Raw genomic sequence first — 14902 nt, forward strand, 5'->3', positions numbered from 1 at the left:
GGGAGCCGGGCCCGCGGCGGGCGCGGCCGGGCGGCGGGGAGAGCGCCCGCCGTCACATGCAGGCCCGGGCCCGCCCCATTGGCTGCGGCCGAGCCAGTCGCGGCGCTCGCTGGCTGCGGTTGGTCCCGGGGCTGCAGCGCCTGCACGGGCCCGGAGTCCATGTTACGCTTTGTCTAATTCCCCCCGTTACAGAGTCATGTGCTGCTGCTCCCGCCGCCGCCGCCGCCGCTGCCGCTGCCGCCGCCCGGGGTGCCCCGGCTCCTCCGCCGCGCTTCGAGGTGGCAGCCGCGGGCGGGGCCTCGGGAGCAGGGCCCAGGGCGCCGCGCGCCCCCCGGCGCGTCCCGGTGCAGCCGCCGCCCGCCGCAGGTGATGCCGCCGCCCCCCGCCTCGGCCTAAGCCGCGGCTCGGCGGCCCCGCTGCCCGGCTGCGCCCCCAGGTGGGTGCGCGCCCCCCGGGGCCGGGGCCGGGGTCGGGGTCGGGGCGCCGCGCGGGGGGAGCCGCCCGCGGCCGAGGCGCGCCCCCATCCCGAGCGGAGGCTGCGGCCGGGGACTCGCCGCGAGGGGCGTGGGGGGGGGGGGCTCCCGCCCGCGAGCGTCGTGCGGCTCGGGCAGCGGGAGCGGCGGCAGGGGGGGCCGGGGGGCCGGGCCCGGGTCGGCTCCGCGGAGGCCTCCGGCGGGGGCGCGCGGCCCGGAAGGTGCCCCTTTAACTTCTCCAGAAACGCCTCCCGCCGCCCGCTTCCCGCGCCGGGCGGTGGGGCGGGGAGTGAGGGCCGCGCCCCGCCCCCGCGCGGGCGGGAGGGAGCGGGGCCCGCAGGTGCACCCTGGCCGCCGGGGCCGTCTCCGGGTTGGGTACCGGTATAATCCGCTTCCAGCTTGCTGGGAGGCGTGGGCACCCGGGGACGGGACTCCGCCGCTCCTGCCGGGGGCTTCACTGGGGGCGATGTTGCTTATCGGAGGCTTGGTAGAGGCCTTCCTCTTAACGTCCCCCCTAATTTGGGGTATCCTTTAGGGATAAAGAAACTAGAGTTTTGGTCTTAGGGGGGCTGTTTCTGTTTTGTTTTGTTTGGTGTTTCTTAAAAAGCCAGCCGCAGTGAAGAAGAGCTGCCGCAGGTTCGAGGGTGGTGAGGTAGGTCCCCGCTGTAGAGGAGGACGTGGGGATTTGCGGCCCCATCCGGGGCGCAGTCGGGGGGGGGCGTGTGGCAAAAGGTGGGGGTCCTAGGGCATCAGGAAGGCACAAACGCGAAGGTGAGAGGGAGCGAGCACTCAAGAGGTAGGCGGAACGATGGAGACCAGACACCGGCGAGTCCTAGCCACCTGTGGGGCCCACCTGAGCTCCTACAGGGCCCCCTTGGCTTTGCAGATTTCCTGCTGTCCTCTTCCCAGACTTTGAAAAATATTGCTCGTTGAGCAAAGAAAGCTATGAGGGCATATTTTAAAAGACACAGGAGTAAAGGGAGAGGGGACTTCTGGCAACTTTCCTTAGCTTTGATAATTCAGTTCCGTTCTGGCGGTGTTTTTTGAGCACCTATTTTGTGTTCTGTGCTGGACCCCGGCGGGTGTCTGGCTGGACAAGGAATTCCTGTCTGCAGGTAATGGTGAGGGCTATTTACCTCATAGACCACCGGTACTTCCAGGTGCCAAGAATGACAGTGATTCAGACCTTCCCCTCCAAAGCCTCTGGGACTTCTGCTTTTTACAGACCTGTGGGAAGAATCCTGCATCATAACCAGGTAAATGAGGTCTTAGGAGACAACGTTTCTTTTTACTGTCCACAAATACTGACCAAACCCCTACTGTCAGCTAGGAAGGGATCACGTTGTCTCTTCCCCTGTCTTCCACAACAGGTGACTAAAGCCCTGTTAAAATGCAAAAGCAAGAGGAAAGATCCTGAAATGAGTTAAAATAGGGATCCAGCAAAGTTGATCTGCAGTGCTTGATCTCTGTGGGTTATGTAGGGAGCCTCCCATAAAATGATTAGGTAATCCATGGAGCTAAAAAAAAAAAAAAAATTCCAAATCTTGAATTGGAATGGCTTACTTATATATTTGAACATTTTATCTTAGATTTGTCTCGTTTTTATTGAGGGTGTGTGACTGTACTTGTTGATTAGAACATTAGCAGGTGGAAGAGGAGACTGTCCTTCAATGACTCAGTCGCCCAGTCTCTTCCATTCCCATGTTGAGTGGTGTACGAAGCAGCAGGTGAACCATATGGATTTTGGTTCCGTATCTGCATCTTTTCCTTCTTGCTGAGGCTTACAGAATTTTTAAAAACTTGGCCAAAACTTGACCTTTTCCTCTTACCTTTTATATTGTGCTGAGCTTTTTTGATTAATTTGACAAAATTTTGATGTGTGTGTCTGGTCCCATTAGCTAAATTGTTCTGGTAGCTGTATGACATGGAAGTTAGACTTGGTTCAATTCCAGTAGTGTAGATAGATTGGCACTGTGTATGAAGTCAAAGTTTTGTTGAAACTACGTACTCATGATCACATATGTTCTTGAAGTGGTAGTTGGTAAGGGATTTCATGTATTTTTCACGTGCAATTGGAGCTGATGTTTGACATTTTAAGAAACACCAATCAGTTATTTATTGAGTGCTAACAGCAGGGAGAGAACCAGAGTGGGTGCTGTGGTTCCTTAACGAGGAAGGAGAGGATTCTTGTACAAATAGAGGGCACGTAAGACAGTATAGGTGAAGACACCACCAAAAGCAAAGGGTTCTATTTTTCTAGAAGGTCAAAGAATACTGAAATGGAAAGGGATTTTGGAGCCAGATGAGAATGTTGTGTGCTTTGGGAAAAAGGGAAGGGGCATGTATTAGGGGAAGCAGTGAGCTTTGTCACTAGTCAAAGATAGTAAATAGATTTGCCTGGCGGAGCAGAGAACATGACGGATGAAGGTAGGGGGAATCTAGTTAGTGGAAAACTTGAACCACAGGTCAGTGGCGTTAATCATTTGCCTCAAGAAGAGCAGCTCTCAACAAGGGGTAATTTTGCCTCCCAGCAAACATTTGGCAATGTCTGGAGACATTTTTTTTGGGGGGGGGGGTCATAGCTGGGAGGCAGGTGCTTCGGTCATGTAGTGGATAGAGACCAGGGATCCTGCCGAACATCCATCCTGCAATGCCCCAGACAGCCCCCACAACAAAGGATTATCCTGGCAAAAATGTCAGTAGTGCCAGGCTGGAGAAACCCTGCTCTAGACAGTAAACATAAAGGTCCCTATGAAGTGAAGTCACATCTCCAAATAGGCCTTGAAGGAGGTGGTTCTTGACACGTGAGGAGGGATTCAAGGTTGGGAAGCCAATCTAGGTAGGAGACTTCTGCTCTGCTCAGGCCTGAAGTGATGAGGATCTGGGCAAAACCTAATCAGAAGAAAAGGGCATTTTTGAGAGATCATGGCAGATGAGCTAGCAGGGCAGTATAATATTAGGTAGATGGGAAATCACAGAATCAAAATTGGAATTTTAGAGAGATCTTCGTCTAACTTCTTTAGTAAATTCTTAGACTTGCTAGACAGCCTCTATTTAAACACCCCCGGGAGCAGGGAACTCTGTACTTAGGAAGACATGCCATTGTATCTTTGGACTAGGTGTATGATTATTATTAGTGCTCAAGACTGCCTCCTGGCAACGTTGTTCATTGATTCTGTTCCTCTAGAACTTCCCACATTCACAGGACGGCCCTTTGCATTTACAAAGACAGTATGATGTCTCCCTCCCCTCTTCTCAGTGCAGAAGAGTCCACTTCTTTTCATAATCCTGCGTGGGACATGGTTTCTAGATGTTCTTAGTTTGTCAGCATCTCTCACGGAGAGTAACAGTGTCTGGAATTGAATATGATGATTGAAATGTGTTCTGTCCAACAAAGAGTACAGTAGGACACCTGTTTCCTGAAACCAAGGCATAAGCCTCTATTTACTGTGAATTAAATTTACAAAACTGCCTTAAAAAAAAAAGCAGTGCCTAGCTAGCAAAGATCTATGTATAGGTTCCGTCCAGTTAAACAGTCAGAACATCTAGATATTTGTTGTATGAGCTGCTGCATCCTTATATTCATCTGGCAGACTGTGTGTGTGTGTGTGTGTGTGAAAAAGAGAGAGAAAATGAATGGAAGTTGTTTGTTTTTGTCCCTCTTCAGACTATCCTATTTATTTTGGTCCAGTCTTCAGGTTTTTTAGGTTTTTTTTTTTTTAAAGGATTTTATTTGTTTATTCATGAGAGACACAGAGAGATAGAGGGAGAAGCAGGCTCCTCGTGGGAAGCCCAATGTGGGACTCGACCTAGGACCTGAGATGCTCAACCACTGAGCCACCCAGGCATCCCAGTATTTTTTAGATTTTAAAATCTTGCTTTTGCCTTCCAATCCTATGAGAGAGGAGTACAGGATGACTTTACCAAAAGCTTTGTATTAATACTACATGCAACTCAGTGGTTTGGCGCTGTTAGTCCTATTCCAGAGCTGGGGTGCTGAGTGATGAAGGTGAATTCCAGGGGTTGATTGACCTTTAGTTTAGGGGCTTCTGAGAAGTCTGTGTTTGTGGTCAGACTACATTGCATTTAGTTTTTGCAAATGTTTGCACCTGAAATGCCCTTTTGAAATTATCTGAGTCTGTTGCAAGCTTCCGAAATCTGTACTCCATCCTCTGGGGTCGTTGTAATTCTGTTCAGACATCTGGAAGAGAATTTCTAATGTTCTGTGCAAATCTGAAGCTTGCCAGATCAGAGTTGCTTTTGAAATTTGTAAAGAAGTAAATAGAATAACTGATACTGAAAAAACACGTATGAACTTGGTTCCCACTCAGGCTAAGCTTTTTTTCCTTTTCTTTTTATTAGTACACTCCAAATATTTCATTAGTGACAGCTTTACATTTGGGGAAGGAGAGAGGATTGGAGCTTAGAAACAGGCCTTTTCCCCAGAACTGGGGTTTAGCCTGTCGTCAGTGTAATTTCATACTTACCAGATTTCACAAGTCATCTCTGAAATGACATCAGGAAATCACCATGCTCAGATGTCTTTTGAAGCAGGCAGTTCTCTAAATGTTCTAGATCTATCCAACAAACTAGATTTAAATAAATTACTTGGTTGGAGTGGTGGCCATCCAAAGTCGTTGAGAGTGCTAGAACAAAATTGCAGATCTCATAGCAAATGTGTGCAGCCTGTTTGTAGTGAATGTCCCTTGTGCCCCGATCCCCTGCTGGTATGTTGTCTGTCCAGATGGTCAGTCTGTTTGCTCTCCCTTCCGTTCTGGTCCACATGGGAACCCTGTTCCTGTCCTCGGAGATGAGGGATATTCTGGAGAGAAGAAGGGATGTTTTGTGAAGGTGTAGGAGATTTCTTTAGAGGGAAAATATTTGAAAACCCTTAGATACTGTCCTTTTGTACTTTCAGGGGCTATATCAAACTTGAAGTCCCCTTGGAATTAGGGATGTGATGTGCCAATTGAGTAGAAATGTAGAATTTTATAGATGGAAGGTATCAACACTCGAATTTTAGAGATGAGAAAATCGAGGCCCGGGTGGTGCTGTGACCAGCTATAGCTTACCCGTGAAGTGACATAGCAGGCAATAGAATTTACCTGCCTTAAAGACCACAAATAAAGGCTAAGGATAAAAAGATTTCTCCTCTGCTTGGAGGTGTGTAAACAGTGGGTCCCTCAGGCCTTATTTACATAATTGATCCAAAAGAAGGAGCACACAGTGGAATTTCTAGGTTTACAGTTGACAGCAAGCTCTTCTGAATTTTGAAATAACTAACCAATGGGGATTTACTCCAGGGAAACCGTATTAGGGTATGTGAGTCATCAGAAGATTTGCAGGTGAGTTTCTCTGTGGGCACTGTGAGGTTAGATAATGTTTTGGTGGCAAAACCCAGGAAAAGACTTCGAAAACACTTTCACAGTGTTGTCCCAGCTTGCTCATGGAGATTAAAAAAGACAGGAAATGCTAAGCTCCATCAAAAAGATTTTGGGAAAAAAAAGATTTTGGAAACAAAACAGAAGACAGTCTTTTTTGAGTTTCCACTGTGCTTTGTTCAAAGCTTGGGCACTTGGCTTTAGGAAAGGCACTGGAGCGGGAACAACCAATGTAACGGTACCTAGAAGATGTAGACATCCCTGCTAGAATGGAAGCTCCACCAGGACAGGGCCTTGCCCATCTGTTTTTGTGATAAAAAAATATTGGGATTTTTAGTATCTGGAAAGAAGACTGGGAGAAGATGTTATTGAAGCCTGTGAAACCCCTAGGATAAGGAAAGAGGAACCTGGAATGTTCACCTAATCCCAGGAGGCCTCAATGTGGTACTTCAGTTGCCAGCTTCCTTGTCTCCCGCTCCAGTACTCTATGTTAGTGCGGTGAGGGCAGGGAGGTATCTGTCTTGTTCTCTGCTGATTGTCCAGTGCCGCCTCTAGGGCAGGCCCTCCGTCCACGTTTGTCCCCTGCAGGAATGCCTGGAGAGGTATACCTTAAAGCTTTGCAATACGTAAATTCAGGATGAAGGCAAAAATACATGGATGGCACCGGCTTTTCTCAATCCTGGCTATCATCTGAGTCAGTCTGGGGAATATTTGAAAGTTACTTGAGCCCTATGTATTGAATCAAAATCTCTGGGAGTGGAGTTTCATTTTGAAAAGAGCTCTCCCCACCCCCAAGTGATTCCATATGTACAGCCGAGACTGGGAACTCTATCTTACATGGCAGTACACGAAGGCTGGATACTCTCAAAAGGTTTTGAAACATTCCTGGCTGACAGGCTCACAATTCGTTACTAAGACAAACAAGGGGCTTTAAGGATACATCTGTATCCTTGGAAGGTGATGACCAAGACTGGATGGTTCACGGTATGGCCCTTGGTGCCTCCATGAGGTGTTGGGTCCTGGGCTGGATGGCATGATGGGGCCAACTGGAAGTCCATTCCTGAGCAGTTGTTTTCCAGAGGGGGTCTGTGGTGATAGTGGCTCCAGCCTCAGGGGAAAGAAAAGAAGGCAGGCTGTGCAACAAGCTTTTTGGTTTTGATTTTTAATGCAGAGTTTATTCAGTTTAAAAGGCCTTTTTTTAAAAAAAAAAAATCTTGAGTTCTTTCTATTTTGAGGTGTTCTTTTTTTTTTTTTTTTTCCCATCTTGTGAAGGATGGTGATGGTTTGGTTTTTCGGGTCATTTCTTGGTCACCTAAGCCCTGACAGTTTTATGACACTCTTCCTTTCAAATTGTACTAGTTTGACATCAAGTCTGGGTATAACTACTGCTCTGCGGTTTTCAAGATGTCCGTATCCTCCTGTGGACACCTGCTGCTGGGGAAGGTTCACAAATGTCAATGTTAGATTCCATTATGAACATTTCTTAAAACCCTTTTTACTTTCCTCTTCTGCTTACTGGTAATAGTTAGGAACATTGCCAGAGAAGGCTTCACTTCCCCAGCAACCCATAAATTCCATTGCTAAATCTCAGCGTCAACAGATCACCGTCACTGCAATGAATTCTACAAAGCAGGGAGAAGAAAGGAAGTGCAAGACAGCCCTTCTCTCAGAAGGACATTGATCCCCAGAGAGCTGCCTTTCCAGATCTCATGCAAGGGAGACAGGACAGATTCATGCCCGTCACAGTTTATATGAAGTACCATCAGTCAAAATTCTCATCACTGATTGTTCCAAGCTCACTTCTAAGAAGTATTGGAAAATCAAAATTCTTTGGAGAATCGTCTCTGTGATGCTACCCTACTGAATAGGCTTTTAAAATCAATTTATTTATCATCAGATATAGCTAATTTTTTAGCTACTCCCACCTTGCAGATGAGGTCATGAGGCTTGAGAGGTTATGTGATTTGCAAAAGCAAAACAAAACAAAACAAAACAAAACAAAAACAACAAAAAAACGGGTGGTGGAGGTAGAATTTGAAACTACTCTTGTTATTTCAAAGCCATTCTCTTATCCACTGTTCTCATTTCTCTTGTATTTCTTTGTATTCATTTTATAATGCCTATTAATATTCTTGCCAAAAAGACAAAAAAGAGAATGGAGTTTTGAGGTGTAAAGGGACCTTACAGCTTGTCTGGGTCATGCTCCTCGTTCAAGGATCAGATCTGAACTGTGGGAACACAAGCTGTGAAGAGGAGAGCTGGTCATGGCACCTGGGTCTTCTGGCTTCCAGGCCAGTGTTCTTGCCAGCGCACAGAGTTTTAGAAAATACCATCCAAAATAACACCACTGGAGTGTAAGTTTGTCCTATATTTGAGAGGATATTTTAAAATCACTTGTTTTGGTGACTTCTCTGTTGGCGATGGAGTGCCACTTGTAGTAGTATACATTAAGCACCCTCCTCCTCAGGAGAGGTGACCTTCTAGTGACTGCCACACACAAATACACGCAGATGTAGCTCAGGTTTGTATGGTGTTACATCCAGGTGCTTGCTGAATAAATGCTATAAGCAAACATATGCAATAAATAATCCTATCCGTATCCTGTAAATAAACAGTGAGTCAATCGATATCCGTGTATCTGGATCACCTATTTATACTCTATTTGTAGATTTATTCCCCTCAAGGATGATCATTTGAGTGAATTCATTCTGTTAGAATTTCTACTTTAATGGTTTTATTTTTCATACTAACATTCAGCCAATAACAGAGGATAATTTAGGAGATGGTCTACAGTGTTAACAGCTTGCACGGATGCACCCCCATCCCATGCACAGGCATACAGAGAGGGAGGGAAAGGCAGAGGGAGGGACACTTTTCTCTCTCTTTAACCTGGTTCTTTTCAGGTATCTTTCTATTATCGTACATTTTCCTTTTCTCTTAATTCTTATAAATTATTTGTAGGCGGCAAATTGTGTACAAAACCGAAAGTCTGTAATTGTAGCTTTTGCAGGAACTAGAGGGAGTGAGTGATAAAGTTGGAGGCCCACTCTGCCTTGGGGTCTCAAGCAAATGTCAAGCGCTGCCCGAAGCCAGCCTCCAGGAAGATGATTTGTGGCAGCAGGTCCTTAGCCTCAGGGTGGGGTGATCAGGAGGGAGTGGGATGGATCTGGGCTGAACCAGAAAATGCGGGTCTGTCGAAAGGGGCTGTTTAGCTTGATCTGTTCAGCAGCCAATTGTTGCCATATGGGAATGTGGGCAAGTCTTGCCAGATCTTCTGATTTTTCACTGTAAGCCAGAAATCTGGATTATTACTTTAAAATCTCCTGATTTTAAAAGATTGGCTAACTCAACATTTTAAATAGCACTTCCTGTAGACCAAACAAAATGGCTTTGTGGGCTGGATACAGCCTGCATGCCTAGGCCCTTAGAGATAGATGGCCTTAGTGGCCGGATAAACAGAACAAAAGTATGATACACTTTGACAAATGAGTTGAAGTGGGAAACAACCCAAAACTTGATTTCATTGTTTTGTGCCCCCCACCCCGAAGCAGAAAATCAACAACAACAAAACCCTCAAAGCCCCATGATGGTAACAGTTTCTGCCCTTTAAGTTTGTTATGTTGTATCTGGAGTGAATGCATTTGAAGGGTTGTCTTGCTTGAGGAGTAGTGATTCAGGGAGAATATGTAGTTTGTGAATAAAGTGGCCAGGTGAAGATGACACGGGTCTAGGGGTAGAGGGGGGCAGGTGGCCCAGGGGTAGAGAATGAGGGGTAAGGCCATTTGGAGGTGAAGAAAGAGATCGTCTACCCCCACCCCCACCCCCAGGATAGGGGAAGAGGAGCATTTATTTAGATCTTAAAATCGATTTGGGAATCCTAGAGAAGAGTCCTTACACGAGAAAGGGAAAACTGATAAACATTTAGGAGCAGCGTGGCATCGCCGTGGGCGGGCGGAGTGCCAGGACCTTGCCCCTCCCGGCATGTGCGCGTGTGTTGTGGCTTCGCAGGAGAGTTGGAGTGGGAAGGACGGAGACGGCTGGGGCCGGAGCAGGAGCCCTGGCAGCGGCTGAGGAAGCCGGGAGAGCTGGCGCTGTTGGAGGGCAAAGGGCAGCGTGGCCGAGGGGGTCGCCGGCAGCCCCCCAGCTCCCCGTGCCTCTGCATCCCGCCGGGGAGGCTGGCTGCTCGCTCGACTTGGAGCAGCCCTCCCCCCCCAGCCCCTTTGGGTGAAGGCAACGGCAGGTGACAGCATCTGCCTGTCCCAGCTCCCAAGCAGAGCCTGCCATCCTCTCCCTGGGACATGCTCTGCCCCGGGAGAGGTGGGACCCAGCAATCTCCAGCTGAGCCCAGCCTGGACTCCTGGCTGGACAGCGGATCTTTAAGAGCATTGTTCTCTTAACACCCCAAGTATCGCACATTGTTCCTGGAATTTCAGCATTTTCTGGGAAAGAAATCTTTTGATTCATCAGCAGGTTTTATTCCAGTCCCTAGGACTGCCATCCCTGTGTGAGCTGAACTGTGTCCTCCTCAGCTGGCCTGACTTTAGATTTTTAGCACTTTGGTTGCCTTCAGAATAAAAAACGCATTTAAAAAAGTACCCCCCCCCTTCCACCCTGCATTAGTTAGTTTAATGCAATGAAGGTTTTTTTTTTTTTTTTTTTTTCTTCTTCTCATTATGGAAGCCAGTCTGTAGTATTGAGAGAATGGGTGCAGGTTTCCTTGCACTATTGCTGGGAAGAATTCTTCAGATTCCACAGTTTGTTCTTCCAGGGTCTCTAGTTCACAGATGGAAATCCTGGAAGATTCTATCAGGAAGTGAAATTTATAAATACTCTTTGTGCTGGTTTGGGGGATTAGCAAATTGTACAAGAAGTCTCCTTGAACCTTCGTATAAAATACACTTTAAAAAGAACACAATCTTAGAGACCGATTCTATCCTGGAAATAATACTAGGAAACATTTATGTAGGCACTCACATGCAACCGGCACTGTTTGGGGCCCTTTGCATGGAGGAGCTCATTTGCTCCTCACAACGCCCCCCCCCCTCCCGTTGCCCCATGTAGCCCAGGACACTGGCTGCACCTCCCCATGACTGCGAGCAGTCGAGGGACTCAGGACCAGGCACTGGCAGTGACAGAGCAGTGATGAGAACCCAGGCCCTCATGGCTTTAGGATCCATGCTTTTGAGGACTGCATTATTGCCTCTTGCATTCTTTCACAGATTTGCTTTAGAAACTCTTTTGCTGGGGCACCTGGGTAGCTCAGGGTTGAGTATCTTCCTTCAGCTCAGGGTGTCATCCCAAGGTCCTGGGATCGAGTCCCATATTGGGCTCCCTGCAGGGAGCCTGCTTCTCCCTCTATGTCTCTGCCTCTCTCTCTCTCTCTCTTTCTTTCTCTCTGTGTTTCTCATGAATAAATAAATAAAATCTTAAGAAAAAAAGAGAGAGAAACTCTTTTGCTTCTCACATTACCTCGGCTTTAAACTCAGGCCCAAGATTGGATTTGAAAAGAGAGTGAAAATGTTCCATCCCCAGTCACTCCTCCCCAAACCAAATGAGTCGTCAGGAAACAGTTTCCATCTAGAAACAGAAAGCTGCAGATCTTCCTGGAACAGCGTGCTAGCATCCTGCCCAGATCATCCTCAGGGCTGCCACTGGGGCCTTGCTGCTGTGACAGCCCTCACTCTTGGCACCAGAATTGTTTTTAAGAGCACAAAAAGTATTTTACCTTTACCTTTACAACTAGTGTCTTTGGAGTGCTTCTGAGAACATTCTGAAAACTGTTTTTCACACTTCATATAAGGCAGGGGAGGACCATGGATCTGGAGCTTGAGGACTACTTGAGATCTGGTGTTGGCCCTTACTTCTACTGACTGTGCGACCTTGGATTTACTTCACGGTGGAGTTCATTGGGTTTCATCCCCATGGGAATGATGGAGAGGATACTAACAGCACCATGCCTGGTTTGGTGAAGATCAGGTGCTATTACACAGGACAGTCATTTGTCAACAACAGGAGCCATGTGTGTTAGGCAGTGAGGGGACCAACGTGTCCTTTGTGAATCGTGGAAGCCATTGTCCATGGGTGGGCGGTGAGGTGGAGGCTTGGGAGCACTTGGGAAGGTTTGTGTTGATTTGAACTTCTTTCCTTTCCTGTTCACTCCCTACCTGTGTTATAGTATGGACGATCGTGTGGGTGTCAGCTCTGTTTCTGGCCCAAGCTCCTCTTCCTTGGCTTTCCCCCCTCCTACTTGGGCTCGCCTCCAGTCTGCCTACAAAGTGCTGTTTGTTGTCCGAGTGAAGCAGGCGATTCTCTGGGCAGCGACACTGTGGCTGCAGGCAGTTACTGTAGTTCAAAGCGAAAAGTCAAGCTGGGGTAGGAGGGACACTGACAGGGCTTGTTCGTTAGAATCTTGTACAATGATGTTTGAAGGAAAGAAAAGGGAGTAAGAGATGACTTATCAATAGAAATATTATGAAATACCCTTCATAACAGAACAAAATTGGGTAAGGAGAAAGGGCATTAAGAAATCACTGCTTATTCGTTTGAGAGCCAGTGCTTATTTTTTTTTTCTTTTTGAGTGAAAGCAAATGCTTTTTGAGCACCATGTCTTGCAGTCCAGTCTAGTAGAGGAAACAAAAATTAATAATAAAAATAATAAGCTGTCATCTTGGTGAATTTTTAGGTGGTCCATATTGAGCCAAACATTTTTTCTTTCTTTTTTTTTTTTTTTTTTTTTGAGCCAGACATTTTTCATGCTTTATCTTCATTTCAGTCAGGAAGGTGGGTATCATTTGTTGCTATCCCATTTCAGAGATCACAAAATTGAGGCTCAGTATGTTTAAATAACCTACCAAGGATTACAACTCTAGTCAGTACCTTGGAAGAACTACACTTTGAACCTGGATCTGTAAAACATGAGTTACATATACCCCTGCTTTCACGGGGAAGACTGGCATGTGAACAGTTCAGGATAATTCACGCAGTGTATGGTAACTCGTACATGAGCTACATTTTTTAGACATTTGCTCAGAGGAAGGAGAGACTGATTTTTGACCGGAAGATGTCACACACACAAAACTATTTCAGAAAAGTAATTTGAACAGAGCCTTTAAAGGATATGAAAGATGGTGTCTGGTAGAGAAAGGGAGGAAGACCAAGGGGACTTTGGGGCAGCAAAGTGTGGAGACGTAAAAGAAATACATAATGTGTTTGGGGATTGGTGCTGTGCAGATTGTGAGGGATGTGGGAAGAAGCAGTTTGGGACTATTACACTAGAGTGTCCTGCTAGGGAACTTGGACTTCATTCCATTGCCTTGGAGGATTATTCCACTAAAGGTTCATGAGAAGAGACGTTATTTGCTCTGATCTCTGACTTCAGCAATTCCGGTGGTGGAGTGAAGGGAGTGTGAGAATATCTGCAGCAGAGGTTCCCAGTCAGGCTGCACCTGAGGGTCCCCTGGGAGTTCCCTAAATGGACTGATGAACACCCTCACCCCAGCAGTGATTGTGATGGTATGGATCTAGGGTGGGGCCTGGCCTGGATGATTGTGTTGAAAAGGTCCTACAGGTGCTTCTGGATGCAGTCAGATCAAGGAACAGGTCCTGTGGGCATTAGGACATTGGGTTCAGTGGTCTTGGCAGAACCTAATTGTAGGTTTGTCATGATGTCGCTAATTTTTATTTTTTTTATTTATTTTTTATTTTTTTATAAGGATTTTATTTACTAGAGAGAGAGAGAGACAGAGAGGGAATGTACAAGCAAGGGGAGTGGCAGGCAGAGGGAGAGGGAGAAGCAGGCTGCCCATCCATAGAGCTGGGAGCCTGATGCGTGACCCCAGTCCCAGCACCCTGGGATTGTGACCCGAGCCGAAGGCATATGCGTAACCGACTGAGCCACCCAGGCCCTGTGTGGATAATTTTTAAGCCATGGGATGGGGCCAATAATCAATACTTGAGGAAGATCTGTCTATATGCTCTATAAATATTAAATGACAATTTCAGAACATGGTCTAAAATGTAGTAACGTGGCTCTTAACTTTATGCCTTTGTGTTAAACTTGCCTTTTTTTTTTCTTTATTTGAAGGAAATGGAATATGTAGGATTTCCTTGGTGACTGTTCATCGACAGTCTCTCAGAGCATGAGTTCTGGAGTCCACTGCCTGGGGCAGGGTGGTTTCAGCGCTTCCAGTTCAATTTACTCTCTTAGGAGTTGAATGAAATGCTGCTCACTTGTGCATTTCCTGGGACCAAGCCTGAACTTAAGCCACTTTTTCAAAATGTTACAGACCTCTCTTACTCCCATTTCTTGAGTTCTAAATCAACTACTGACATTTAAAGTATAATTTCTGCTGGGAAGGCAAACAGTTGTACCAAGGGAGAAGTGATTTCTCAACATTAAAGAAATTAGAAATTATAATTTATGCTTAAAAAAATAATGTTAGTCCAAGTTTTAGCTCTCTTCTCTCTTCCTTCTCCACTGTTCTTTATCCTGCCTTGTGTTTGCAAACCATTCTCATGACCTTCTGCCTGTGTGGCATATTTGTAGTGGGGCCAGATTATACATACACCACTGACTTTTTCATCAGACCTCCAAATTTGGCCTTTGAGCCCCTTTGTTTCTTTGAATTTTGCTAACAAAGTCTTCTTGTCAAAATGAATATTATTTCTCATGGAACTTTACTGATGGTGTGTAGAATAATGGGATCATGCTTTCTGAAGTTCAGACCTAAGGTCCAAAATTTTTAAACATATCCAATTTACTGTTGCTCACTTAGCTCAGTCTTGGCTTTTCAGGTCTGGAGGTGGTTAGTCCACCTCCATTGGATGTCCTAGCCCCTCCCGGAAAATTAAAGGAGCACGAAAATGAAACTGAATTTGTTTTTCTTCACCTCTCTGTTAATTTAACGGATTTGATCAGCTTGCCCTCATTTGCCCTTTTCCACCTCCCAGATTAATGTTATACAGCGTGAGTAATTTCTAAGTTACTTTTGAACACTGTTCCTTGTGGGTCTTTGCTTCATCATACTAGTAGAGATACCCAGTGTTTTT

General features: G+C 46.5%; 1 protein-coding gene across 4 annotated transcripts in view; it reads left to right on the forward strand.

The window, feature by feature from the left end:
- Window positions 1-206: 206 nt before the first annotated feature.
- The window catches only part of LRRC8D (leucine rich repeat containing 8 VRAC subunit D), a 112330-nt gene continuing 97634 nt past the window's right edge, over window positions 207-14902 (forward strand). The window contains exons 1-2 of one of the 4 annotated variants that reach the window (XM_055341096.1): window positions 207-436; window positions 1634-1729. The gene's annotated coding sequence lies outside the window, so the exon portion shown is untranslated. Of the gene's footprint in view, window positions 437-842; window positions 1126-1633; window positions 1730-14902 lie in introns of those variants that run through there. The other 3 variants (XM_055341094.1, XM_055341099.1, XM_055341097.1) reach the window with 3 other exon arrangements.

Source organism: Nyctereutes procyonoides, unplaced genomic scaffold (assembly GCF_905146905.1).
Source record: "Nyctereutes procyonoides isolate TBG_1078 unplaced genomic scaffold, NYPRO_anot_genome, whole genome shotgun sequence".
NCBI classification, from domain to species: domain Eukaryota; kingdom Metazoa; phylum Chordata; class Mammalia; order Carnivora; family Canidae; genus Nyctereutes; species Nyctereutes procyonoides.